The 12472-nt window shown below is 38.7% G+C and overlaps 1 protein-coding gene across 3 annotated transcripts in view; it reads left to right on the top strand.

Annotated features, from left to right (window-relative positions):
• Window positions 1-12472, top strand: part of LOC137089012 (cadherin-7) — a 206627-nt gene that overhangs the window by 37596 nt on the left and 156559 nt on the right. The gene's annotated exons all lie outside the window — the stretch shown is intronic.

The following is a 12472-nucleotide window of genomic DNA, read 5'->3' on the forward strand; positions in this document are numbered from 1 at the left end:
CATGTTCGTTTTGTGTTAACCGTCTGCCTGAGGTAATCGCTGATCTATCCACACCAGCTGGGTGATGCTCCAACAGAACCTCCACAGGATAGAGCAGCCCCCACCCTCCAGCGGCCACAACCTGGCCTTCGTGCCCAGCCAGCCAGCCAGCCTGCCAGCCAGTCATCCAGCCAGCCGGCCCAGGGGTAAGCTTAGGGAGGGTGAATAATCTGCTGCACTAAAGCCCACCTAAGGGCTCTTTGGAAAAGAAGGAGAGGGAAGGCTAATCGGGCCTGGAGGTTTGGAAGAGCACGGACAGATCTTTTTATCCACATGTGTATCGTGTCAACACACACACTCTCTTAATTATGAGCACTAACTATTTGCTAATAAGACATGTGCGTGCATGCTTAGGCACCATCAAAATCAGCATGATTAGAAGTTGGAAATTTTGCATAAATACATACGGAAACATCTAAACACACAGATAGTGGAGATGTGCTAAAACAACTGCAGTCAATTTCTGAGAATCATGAGTATTCCAGCATCACGAGAGGTGAAAGATTCTAGGAAAGTATTGATTAATATTTTTGACTAACAAAAAAAAAAGATGATGTTCCATTTGGCCTACTTGTACTCATGGCGCTGTGGTGTTGTCATAAAGGGGGTCATCAGGTATAGTTTAGTCTGCAATGTAACCATTGGTAAATTCAAACTATACAGCAGTATATTTAGAATAAACAAAAACAATTCTATCATCAATCTCAAACCCTGATTAATAAGCCTCCAAATGTTATCATAGAGTCGTCCATATGATTCATGAGCAATATTCTGATTCATATGTCATATGATAGCATTGAGTGAAAAACCTAATGATGTTTGGCAGCGGTAGTGTTGACTTACCATTTTTATAGTCCATATGACTTGTTTATTACAGTGGGTCTGCAGAGAGTAAGATTTCCAGTGAATAATGACATTAAGAGTGCTGTGGAGAGCTCAGCTCCACTCTGACCACTTGAAGCCCGGAGGATAACTCACATCTATTTCCCTTACTTCAGTGAACACGCAGTCCTTTACATCCTACTTGACTCGCTCTCTTTCTTCTACATCTCCTTCTTTGCTTCACTCCTTTGTCTCTTTCCTTCCCCCTCTCTTCTTATCCATCCCTCCCTCCCTCACTCCCTCCATCCATCTCTGTTGTGCAGAGCTGTTTAATCAGACTCAGGAATATCTAAAGCCTTTTCCAATTAAGACGCCCCCTTCGTTTAGAAATCTTGGCGGCAGTAACTTCCTTGACTTACAAAAAGGTTTAATCCACACGGCCTCAAAGGACCATAGGGGAAAGGGGAAAAGTTAAATGAAAAATGCTTCTTTTTTAGCTCCCTTCTTTTTTTCCCACTTTGAGAACCCAAGTGCCTGTGTGTATTTTTAACGCTAGATTCATTTCAATGCAGACAGCGAACTCTCTCCCGCTCAAATCTACTCCATTACAGCAGAGGTTTCGGGGTTGTGTGCGCGGGCTCAGGTTTATATTATATGTGCACAGCTGATGATGAAGAGTGAGTAGGTGTGCATGTGGGGCAGAGAAATTGTTTTGTGTTTGCAGGGTTTGCTCGGTAGTATAACACAATTGGTTCTCTCTTTGGCATCGAGGAAAAAGGTTCATGTTGGTGGATGAATGTTTCAACTGTTTCCATATAATGAAATTCAGTGTGGTCCAAAACAACATTTGACCTTCATAGTATGAAGTATAAAAGTAAAGTTTCTTTTCTCAAAATATATATATATTTTCCACAAAATAAAATAGGCAAACCGTTTTAGAGCTCTATGGTTTCTTTAGTCCTTAATTTTCCTTTCTTCAGATTTAGTAGTCTAATGTATTAAGTAATCGAATAACGTAACACGCAGAGACCGTCTCATTTTCGCTAATGACCTTGGTCTGGTTGAAAGCTCTGCTTTCTCTCAAATTACACACTTTCTCTCCCTTTCTTTTTTTATAATTGAAGAGTTCCTGCAATTTCATGAATTAAAATTCCCACTCAATCAATCGACTTAACCACAAACTTCCTTACAGATAGGGATATGCAAGTAAATTAGCCTCTTTTTATTCTCTGTGGCTGTGGTGAAAAAAACAAACAAATCAAAACCCTGACTGTTACTTTGTGAATCTCTGCCAAATAAATGGATCTTTCGGTACGGATTTAGGCACTCTGAAATTCTTTGGTATGCAAGACTAGTGCTTTGGATACATTGGCCTTGAGGCTGTTGCGAGGCAGAGGGGAAATGTTAAACAAAGGTAATTGAATGTAAAATGCACAAATTGTAGTTAACTTCAGGCATTAAAAGCCTTATTTTCAGTCTGGGTTCCTCTGCTCCCTAAGGTAAGAACACCACCTTTGCCAAGCCATGTGCTACCAGTGCAAGGCCGAAGGTTCACACTCCTGCTGACTTCGGCTTTGGCCCTGAACAACTTTGTTAACTCAGAGAGATTTAGAAATGTTATTACCGGGTGTCGGTGAAATCCAGTTTCTTGCTGTGACCACATGGTGTGAAAGCTTTTGCTTTTGTACAGATTAATCTCAGCAGCCCTGCTGGCCATCTGTCTATCAGACATTATAAAGGCTTCACTACAATTACAGAGCTCACCATGATCTTGTACTGCAGAAAGGTCCGAGACTCTCATAAGGCCAAATGGGATGGTGCGGAGGTGTCTGATTCAACTTGGAGTAAGGAGTAAGATTTTTTTCTCAACAGGCGCAGAGAAACAATGATATGTTTTTGAAGCACCTAAAACAAATGAGACTGAACAACAGGACTATATGTATTAACTATACATGACTATTTGAACTTATCAGAGACATCTGTGTGCTGGAGAATATTTTTTAGCAAACATACGCAATACAACAGTCATTTATTGGTTTAATCAGTATTGGTTTACATATCACTCATGGCTGAAAAATGTATAATTATGGTCGAACGTTTGTAGCCTGGTCTTACCAGATTCTCGTACATTTCATTTGTACATAGAGTCTGGCCACTCTCCATTGACCAGCGTTTATTTCCGCGAAGGCGGGTACTCTGTTGAAGTTTAAAACTACTGGATCTGCCATAACCAATCGCTAACGCTTGGTCATGACGTATGTCATGCGCCCTTCGCAACATGGAAATCCGTCAAAGTAAATGTGCACTTGTGCATGCCGCCTCAGTGATAAACCTAAAACTCGTGCATTCGGATTGTGATTTATTCACTCCACGGTGGAGGGGACAGTTTTGTGATCGGGAACAAGCCGCACACGTGGTCTGTGCTGTAAATAAAATGTCATATGCTTGGTATGTTAATAAATGCTGCGGACCAATTCAAATTTTTACGTGATTTTATTTGACTTTGTTTGAGCGGTGATGAAATATATTGCTCTTGTAAATACTTGTAAATACCACCATTTTAAAGAAATACAAGTTTAGAAATGCATCCAAAAAACAGCAAAGCGCACATAGTGCATGACATCAACGTCATCGTTCTCAGCCACTCCCTCTGTTCGCTGATTGGACCGGTAAAAATTTGTTTTAGGAGAAAACCTAAGAATACACCGCAGTCCCAGACCTAGTACTGAAGGAAAATGAAAACTGAGCGAAAGTACGTAGGAAGGCAGAGTCAGGCTAGAACGTTTGTGGATAGCTTGATGAATCTTGACTTGAAGTATTGAATATATAAAATGTAATGAATACACTTTATTTTGATGGTCCCTTTTGAATATTCTGTTGACTATAAGTAACTTGCAACTATATATATATATATATATATATATATATATATATATATATATATATATATATATATATATATATATATATATATATATATAATTTTAATGGGGTTTATTGTGTTCTGTAGTGCTATTTAAAACTGAAAATATAATGTTAAACTGAAAATAGTATTTTTTAAATTAGTGTTATAATTTGACCTTGATAGAGCTTTATATTCACATTAATGAGCTCGAGTAGGCAAAGAAAAATCTGAAGAGGAGCTAAAGTGTGATTACAACACTAAACATAGAGGTCAAATAAGCACGTGTGGATTTGTGATGACAGAGTAAAAATATGACTAAACCTAAGAGATGAAAAGGGAGAGAGCTGGGATTGCTAGTGATGCAACAGGGGCCTCTTTGGCCTTCGTTCACAAGTGGCCGGTCCCCTCTTCTTAAGCTAGTTTCCACCAATTACATCCATGTCACTGTGTGTCCTCAATTCCAAATCTAACCTGAGCCTTCGGGCACTTCTGTCTGTCACACCCTTATTCATCTCTGAATCTTTGTGTGGCTACACGGCTTCTTCCATTCCTCCTCATTTTCCTCTGCCTCTATCTTCTAAGTCTTGTAAACATACACACGCACACAGAGCCCATAATGACACACACCAACACTCACACGCTAGCCCACCCTCATCTCTCTCTCTCTCCAGGACTCCAGGGTCTCCATTCATCTCTTCCCTCTCTCATTTATGACAGTTACGCTGTTTGCCTGTCCTTTCTCCACCCTCCCCCTCGATCTTTCCTCTAGTCTAGGGTGGCGCTGCTATGGCTGATTGCTGAGATGGAGATAAGGGTTGGCACTATTGATGGCTTCTTGCATGACAGCAAAGACAGAGGTGCTCTATTATTAGTGAGGACAATAACAACAACAGTGGAAGCCGTAATTGAATGAGAAGTGCCCGCGGCAACGCGACCTGATGACAGGGACTGAGAGATCAGACGCGTGCAAAACCGAACGCGGGTGTGAGGGGACAAGATCTGACCTTTTGGGGCGATGGTGGAAGGGCACAGGAAAATAGGACATTTATAATTAGTCTGGCTCATAAACAGATGAAAAAAAAATGATTGGTGTGTCCGAGTGTGAAGGACAGATTAAGCTTGAGTGGCTGACGAAATTGTTAAAATTGGTCTTTTTTGAGTGAGATATGAGGAAAAGCCGACATCGTTTTGGGGGAGGAAAATAGCAGAAAGTGTTAAATCAAAAGACGGATGGGATGGAATGGATGGTTTATATCATCCAGGGCCAGTTTTAAGACAACTATAACTAACTGCACCTCAAATTGGTGGCACTGATCTCTAAGCTGTACCATAGATTTATTTCTATATTTTCCTAGATTTATGTGCACAACGTTTCTGAAGCCACCACTAGTTATCAGTCCTTATGAAAAAGAAGTTCGTTCAAGTAAGTGTGCTATTGTTAGGAATTGCTGAGAGACAAGGCAGAGCGATGGAATCCACTTGCAAACACAACTTTAATGAAACTGTTCCATAAATAAACAATGGAACATCCAATAACTCAAGAACCAAGACACGAACAGGTTAAAAGCAAACAATGACCAGCAAAAGACTATAGAAATCAAAAAAAAAAAAAAAAAAAAAAAAAAAAAAAAAATATATATATATATATATATATATATATATATATATATATATATATATATATATATACACACACACACACACATAGGCAGAAAAGTTTAACAAAATAACAAGGAGGTGTTGTAAATAGGAAACACCTGGTGAGAAGGAAACACTTTAGCATAAAAGTCAGAGGTCAGAAAAGAGCACATGTGACAGAGCCCCCCTTTAAGGAGCGGATTTCAGGCCAGGAGGGCGGTCTTGGGGGAGGGATGGCGGCCCAGGCCCGTGCAGGGGAACATGACTAGGACCGTGGCATGGCAGGCCTAGGTCGTGGAGAATTGGCGGACCAGGACCATGGAGCATGGGTAGACCTGCAGGAAGTTCAAGGGACCATGGCAGCATAGGATGTTTAAGGGACCACAGAGGCGAGGCTTCCGTGGCCTTTTCCAGGTACCTTCTGCCCCCCTACTGCCCCCAAATTTTTCTTGGGCAGAGCTATGGGGTCATGGCCTCGAGCCATCTTTGGATGCTGGTCAGAGGCTGGAGCATCTCTGGATGCAGGTCAGAAACTGGAGTCTTCTCTGAACACTGGTCATGAGCTGGAGCCTTCTCTGGCTTCTGGACATGGATGGGAGACTTTGCTGGACTGTGGATGTGGACAGGAGGCGTTGCTGGACTCTGGAGGTAGACTGGAGATGTCGAAGGACTCAGGACAGGAGACGGTGTCCTCTCTGGAATTGGGGCAGGGGCGGGCATTATTGATGTGTGTCCTGCCCACACACACCACGTCACCATGGCCACAATGGTCAGCGCTGCACACTCTGAAGATGACTCTGGGATTAGAGACTGGCATGGTGACCGTCTTGCCTGGGGGCTCTGCTGTGGTGGCCATCTTGCCATTTTTAAATTATCAATACAATATAACAGAAAAATTTGAGAGAACATCACATTAACTCATAAATTGATGTTGATTTTCCTTAAATGTTTATTTTTTGAACTGATCATTATGGTGATCAGTGTTCCCTTTTGGTTTGTCCTTTGAAACTTCATTTATATTATTGTAATTATCTTCCTACTGATGCAGCGATGCAACAATAAATCAGTTATTTGATTTCAATGGAAGGGAAGTGATACAGTTCTTTTTGTTACTAGAACTCCTGTGTAAATGAAACTAAGCTTTTGTCAGTACAATGCTACTCCTATTTCACTTGTTTTTTCAGCAATCAGCAATCAGTTTACAGGTTTTTTTTAAATTAAGTCTAACAAATTAGATTTAACAATGTAGATATACTTAAAAGAATAAGTAAGTATACTTGGCTTGTAGTTGTTATTCTTTTAATCGATTAAGCGATTAAATACATTTTCCCCCACATAGTTTTACATACTGAACTTTTAAAGCTATCCATGTTTTCACTGTTATACAGTAGAGGTAAAGAAGCAGCAGAAACAAGTGATAGAAGATTGATTACACAAATGCAAAATAACTATTTAATGTATATTTCAAGAAAAAATAGGATAATATATATATATTTTTTATATAATAGGAACATATACTTAAAGAGCAAAAATATATAAATAGTAAACTACTGTTACACATAAAGTATATTTTTATACACTAAAAAGTGGGCCAATTTTGTTCCAAGTAGTATTGAAACAGTATACTTGCTAGCTACATAAAGTATACTTAAAATATACTTGAACTAATACTTAAAATGAACTTAAAATAAGAGAGGGCATGTAAACAACATCTAATTAGGTTTCATTTACTAACCATATGCACATTGGTGCATAACACTGTTTGCAAATATTGTAATGCAGAAATCATGAATTTATTAATAAGTTAGCATATTTTTCCCCCTCAGTTTTGGATGCAATTTTGAGCCAACTCAAACCACATGTACTCTACAAAACTGTTGGCCTTAAAAATATGAAATGTGCTAAGATTAGTTTATTTATATATATCCCCCCCCCCCCCCCCCAAAAAAAAGTGCTTTATATAGTTTGACCTGGGATAAGTTCTGTATAAAAATGATGCCGATTATATAAGTTTAGAAATTCACTGAGTAAAGTAAACATTATAAATGGTATATTGGTACTCTCTTTAACGGATACTCTTTTTTTAATAAACCAAAATATAGGTTCAATAAAATATGAAATATAGCCTGCGTACTTGTTTTTGATTGGGGGACATATATCGTAATAAAAACTGCATCGTATTGCCAGAAATCAATATGTGCACTGAGCAGATGAGAGAAAAAGAGGGAGGAAAACAAGGTGTTGGTGAGACGACATAAAGTTGAAAAGTAAAAGCTTTATGGAGGAGTCAGACTATTATGAGAAAGATGGAGATGTTAACAGAGTTTGTGGAAGAGGTCAGGTGACACAGGAAAAGGGGCCGACTGATGAATATTGATGAGAATGTGATAATGTATGTTGTTTAAGTGCTGTTGAGAAAAAGAATGGAAGAGGCCTGGCCATTACTTTGGACCTTATACTTTTGGAGGAAAGAATTATTTAAATGATAGTAAAAAAAAATCCCTAGGCTTTTGGCAGGTTGGCACGTAGCATCTCTGTCGTTAAATTATTCACAACCATGTTAAGGCGAGATGGCCTTCTCTCGCTCATTTTTATAACACCCATGTTCTTGGCTAAAAGGCTTTTTTTATTAAAAGTTCCTCTTGCCTTGAGGAGAGAGAAGAAATGAAGTGCATGCAAAGGAGGAGTAGGAGAAAGGATGAGTGAGTTCATTGCTTATTTGCCATCGCAATGGCGTGTGTGTCTTAAGGCGATGTCTGTTTGCTATCTGTGCGTGCACTGATGGATCTTGGGTATTGTAGTTTTGATGGATGACTCCCATCATTTCTTTCTCAGGGTCACAGTGAAGGCTCCAAATGCCGAACACCACTTACATACAGCACTCAAAGAATCTTCTTTTCCAACAAAAAACACTTGTGCGTCATTCTTCAATCCTTCATCAGGCACTTTAAAGTCTGGACTTAATATTTAGAGAAACCTAGGCTAAATATTAGAGAGCTTAGAGATTAAAAGAAAACCTTTTTATGTTATTTCAACAAATCTTTAATCTTCAAAAAAGGAGAAATGCAAAAAAAAAAAAAAAAAAAAAAATGCAATTAGGTGAATAAAATGAAAGCATTTTATTATTTGCCTTCCCTATGGTAAACATTCTGGTTTAGATCAATTAGCCACAAGTTAATGAGCAAAGAGGGGTTCGTCTCAATATCTTGCCATTGTTCGTTTGCATTTTTAATTAATAGATTTTGAAGCAAAAAATCATAAAAGTTTTAATTGTTTTCTTGTTTTATATTTAGGAGGGGGAGATCAGAGTGTTAATTATAAAAATGGCTTTAAAGTGTGAGGGATTTAGAGTTTTAATTAGACAAATTTATTAGGACTAGCATAACTGTTGGTTCATATGTGACACGAACGTCACTTCACTCACTTCCTCTCTTCATCTTTCTCCTTCAATTCGGCCTCCCCTCCCTGTCTTTTCTGTCATGTTATGTTGCGTATATAGTGGATGCAGGCATCGGATTAGCACGTGGGAGCTGAGGAATGGGAAGGGCGGGGGGTTCAGTCACTCACCAGGATTGCAAGAGATTGAATTAGTGAGCTTAGAAGCAGTGGAGTTCCACGAGACGTATAGCGTTGCCAGTCTCCTTTCTGCCTCCAGCGTTCTCTCTGCCTGCACCTCCTGTGGTTCCCCCCATCATTTCCCTCGTAGATCTCTGTCTTTCCTTCTTCTCACTTCTCTTTTCTTCTAGGCCAAAAATGAAAATTCTGTCATTGTTTGTGTTCTCTCATGACTTTCGAAGCTGGATGACTTTTTTTTCCTCTTTTGTGGAACGCAAAAAGAGTTATTTACAGCAGGATGTCAAGCTGCTCTTTACCATACAACCAAGATATTATCAGAATAAAGAATGTTCCTCATACAAAACTACTTTTATAATGCTTTTATAATTTTTAAGCAGGTTTTTTTTCTTTTTACACATTGTACATGAATATTTATCTGTGATTTGAGTCTCTGATATGTCTGATGCAGCCCGGTTTCTGCCCCACTGCCTCAATCTCTTTCTATTCACTCGTTTTCTTCTGGAGAAGCTTTTTTTGTGGCTATGGTAAATTAGGCTGAAGTGATTAGCTCATTTTGATTACAGTGCTTTGCTTATTTTGTTGGCAGATGCCCTTAGCCATGGAGACGTTTTGTAGGTTACATCTTTACACGTGCCCTGCTTGCACAGCTGGGGATTTCACCAGAGAAATTCAGGTTAATTGCTCAGATCACAGATCTGCATCTCCAGCGTGAGCTTAATACCGACTTCACTTACACCAGCCAGTATGGTTTTTTTTGTTGGTTTCTTTTTATGATGTGCAATTATTTTCTGTTATCTTCTTCGCATTGGTTTCCCCCCTTTTGGCTTGATTATTTGTTTATATATATCAAACATAAAAAGTCTAAAACCGCTGTTTTAAATTCTCTGTAATTAGGTTATATTCTTAATGCGAATAGGGGTCATTTATGATGAACTCTCCCAATCAAATGCAATCGATTATATAAAACAAGACTGGGGTTAGTTGTCACACTTTTAATTTTAGAGAATTTTTCTGAGGGTATGTTTAATTTCGTGTGGGAGCAAACGTTAAAGAGGTACTGCATCGCTGGCAAAATGAGCTTTCAATAAAACGTGGCTGCCTTGATTATACAGTAGAAATGTAGACTTTTTAAAATCAGTTTTACCTAACAAAGAAAAAGACTGTTGCATTCACTTTTGTTAGATAGGTAGGGAAACTTAGATAGGGCATGTTGCTCTCAGCGCCCACTCCCAGCAGCCTGTGATACGCTTACCATATCAAAATCATGCTTTGCTTTTGTAGCAAATACTTCTTAGTAAACTTTTAGTCATAATGCATTACTTTGCAAAAATGTTCAAAGAGTAAACGTTTAGCGGGACTGAGTTATTTTGGTTTCTAGTGAAGCGCAATGTCAGCGGCTAAAGGCTGAGAACAATCGTAAATATTGATAGAACTTCACAAAGGAAAATCTAAAAACATCTGTCTTTCAAGCTGTATGACTACGAACGCTGCTTTAGGCCAAACGGAGGGGAAAAACTGAAACAAACTGCCATTCTGCCAGTTGGCCCAAACCCTCTAAGCAAATACGTAACGGTACCGGTTAAAAAATAGTTGCCATAGTTTTTTTTATCTTAAAGGTGCCCTAGAATGATTTGACACCATATTTTAAATTTTTCTCTGATATCTACATAGAGGGTATGTGGCTTATTTAAGGTCAAAAATTGTCCAGATACGGTTTTACAGGTCCATTTACAACCCTAGAAATTGTCCCTAGGATGAAATGCTCTGTTTTTGCCTTATTTAGAAGGGTCGTGAATATTAATGCAGAGTTCTGCTCTGATTGGTTGTTTCACTGCATGGCTCAACGACAGCTAACAAATCTATACCATCTGTCATGGCAATGATTTTTTACAATGATAGCTTCTTAACTTTGAATCACGAACTGAACTGAGTAGCGCGTAAATATGTTGTTTGCACAGTAACGTTACAGTTTGACAGTAGAGTACTGATTTAAAAGTCGATTTAGCCAAACAAAATAATGTAGAAGCCACTCAAAATAGTCAGTGTCATGTTTACTACTCACCCGCTGCAAGATAATCATACTTCAGTTCTCAAAAATTTATATTTATTTAACAAATTGACTAGAATTTGTTGCCAAAAGAAGCCTTGCCAAATGACTATCGTTTAACTTAGATGGTGGAGAAGGCGACGTTAGCTACAAGGCTCGACTGAGCGAACTGTGAGCAACTAAACAGTAGTAGTAAACGTAGTTAGCTTCTGAGTTATGTGTTGATGATGAAATTTAGGCTAATTTAGATTTCGATCCATCAAAAGGGATTGACATAAGTATCTACTGTTGTATTTTATGACAACATTGGCAGGAAATAATATTAACCTTTGTCATTTGGCAAACTGTTATGTGAGCTACTTGGAGTTTCCAATTGTTACTTTAGCATTTTGCTTTGGATCTAGACAAAACAGGGGATATTAACGTTAATGCTGTCTTACTAAGAAACATTCTATTTAATCAGAAATGGGTTCGACAGTCAAGAAGTGGATAAAATCACTACTTGCTGCTTGCAGGAATATGGTTGGAAACAGTCCTTTCTTCAGTTTTAGACGCTGAGCAAATCCTGCTTGATATTGTCCCAGTTTAGAAAAACTGTCCGTGTTGAAATGGGCCGAGCAAACGAACAACTTTGAATTAAATTGTTGCGGTATCCGATTGTAAATAAACATAAACCATGACTGTTGACATTTTTTATCTGTGGGAAGGGTATGAAAAGTGCTCACATCCCCTGCACAGCCTGGAACATAACATTTATTTCCATGATCTGCCGTTTTCGCTATCCTCATGTGACGCTTGTTTGCCTGCTGAACTCCCGATGACTCGGGTGTGCAGTTCCGTCTGACAATGAACATTGGCTGGCATGCAAATGTTGGGGGTGTACATATTAATGACCCCAGCGATTGTGTCACAGGTGGCATTATGTCGAGAATCGGCTGTTTTTCCGTGGTGTTTTTCACAAACAAGATTTACATATGAAGGAGGAGACAATGGTGTTTGAGACTCACAGTATGGGATGTCCATGTACTGAACTCTTGTTATTTAACTATGGCAAGGTTAATTTAATTTTTCATTCTAGGGCACCTTTAATGCTGTTTAAAGAGTGGACAAAGTGTTATATAATTTCAGTGATAAACCTACCCTTACATGTTTTTCTCTGTTGCTCAGATTATTCGTGGACGTGGATACAAATATGTGGAAGTATAATCTGTAGTTTTCACAAAAGCCCCTGGAGCTGTCAAAAATCGTGATGACTTTTGCTGACAATTAAACATGAATTTCTAGGTCTATGTTTGCATAGTCAGACCCATGGATATATATATATATATATATATATATATATATATATATATATATATATATATATATATATATATATATATATACGGTCAGACAGACCTAAAGACTGATGGCAGAAGTTCAGCCAACGGTTCGTGGGTATGACG

This window comes from Pseudorasbora parva, chromosome 9 (genome assembly GCF_024679245.1).
Source record: "Pseudorasbora parva isolate DD20220531a chromosome 9, ASM2467924v1, whole genome shotgun sequence".
In the NCBI taxonomy this organism is placed as follows: domain Eukaryota; kingdom Metazoa; phylum Chordata; class Actinopteri; order Cypriniformes; family Gobionidae; genus Pseudorasbora; species Pseudorasbora parva.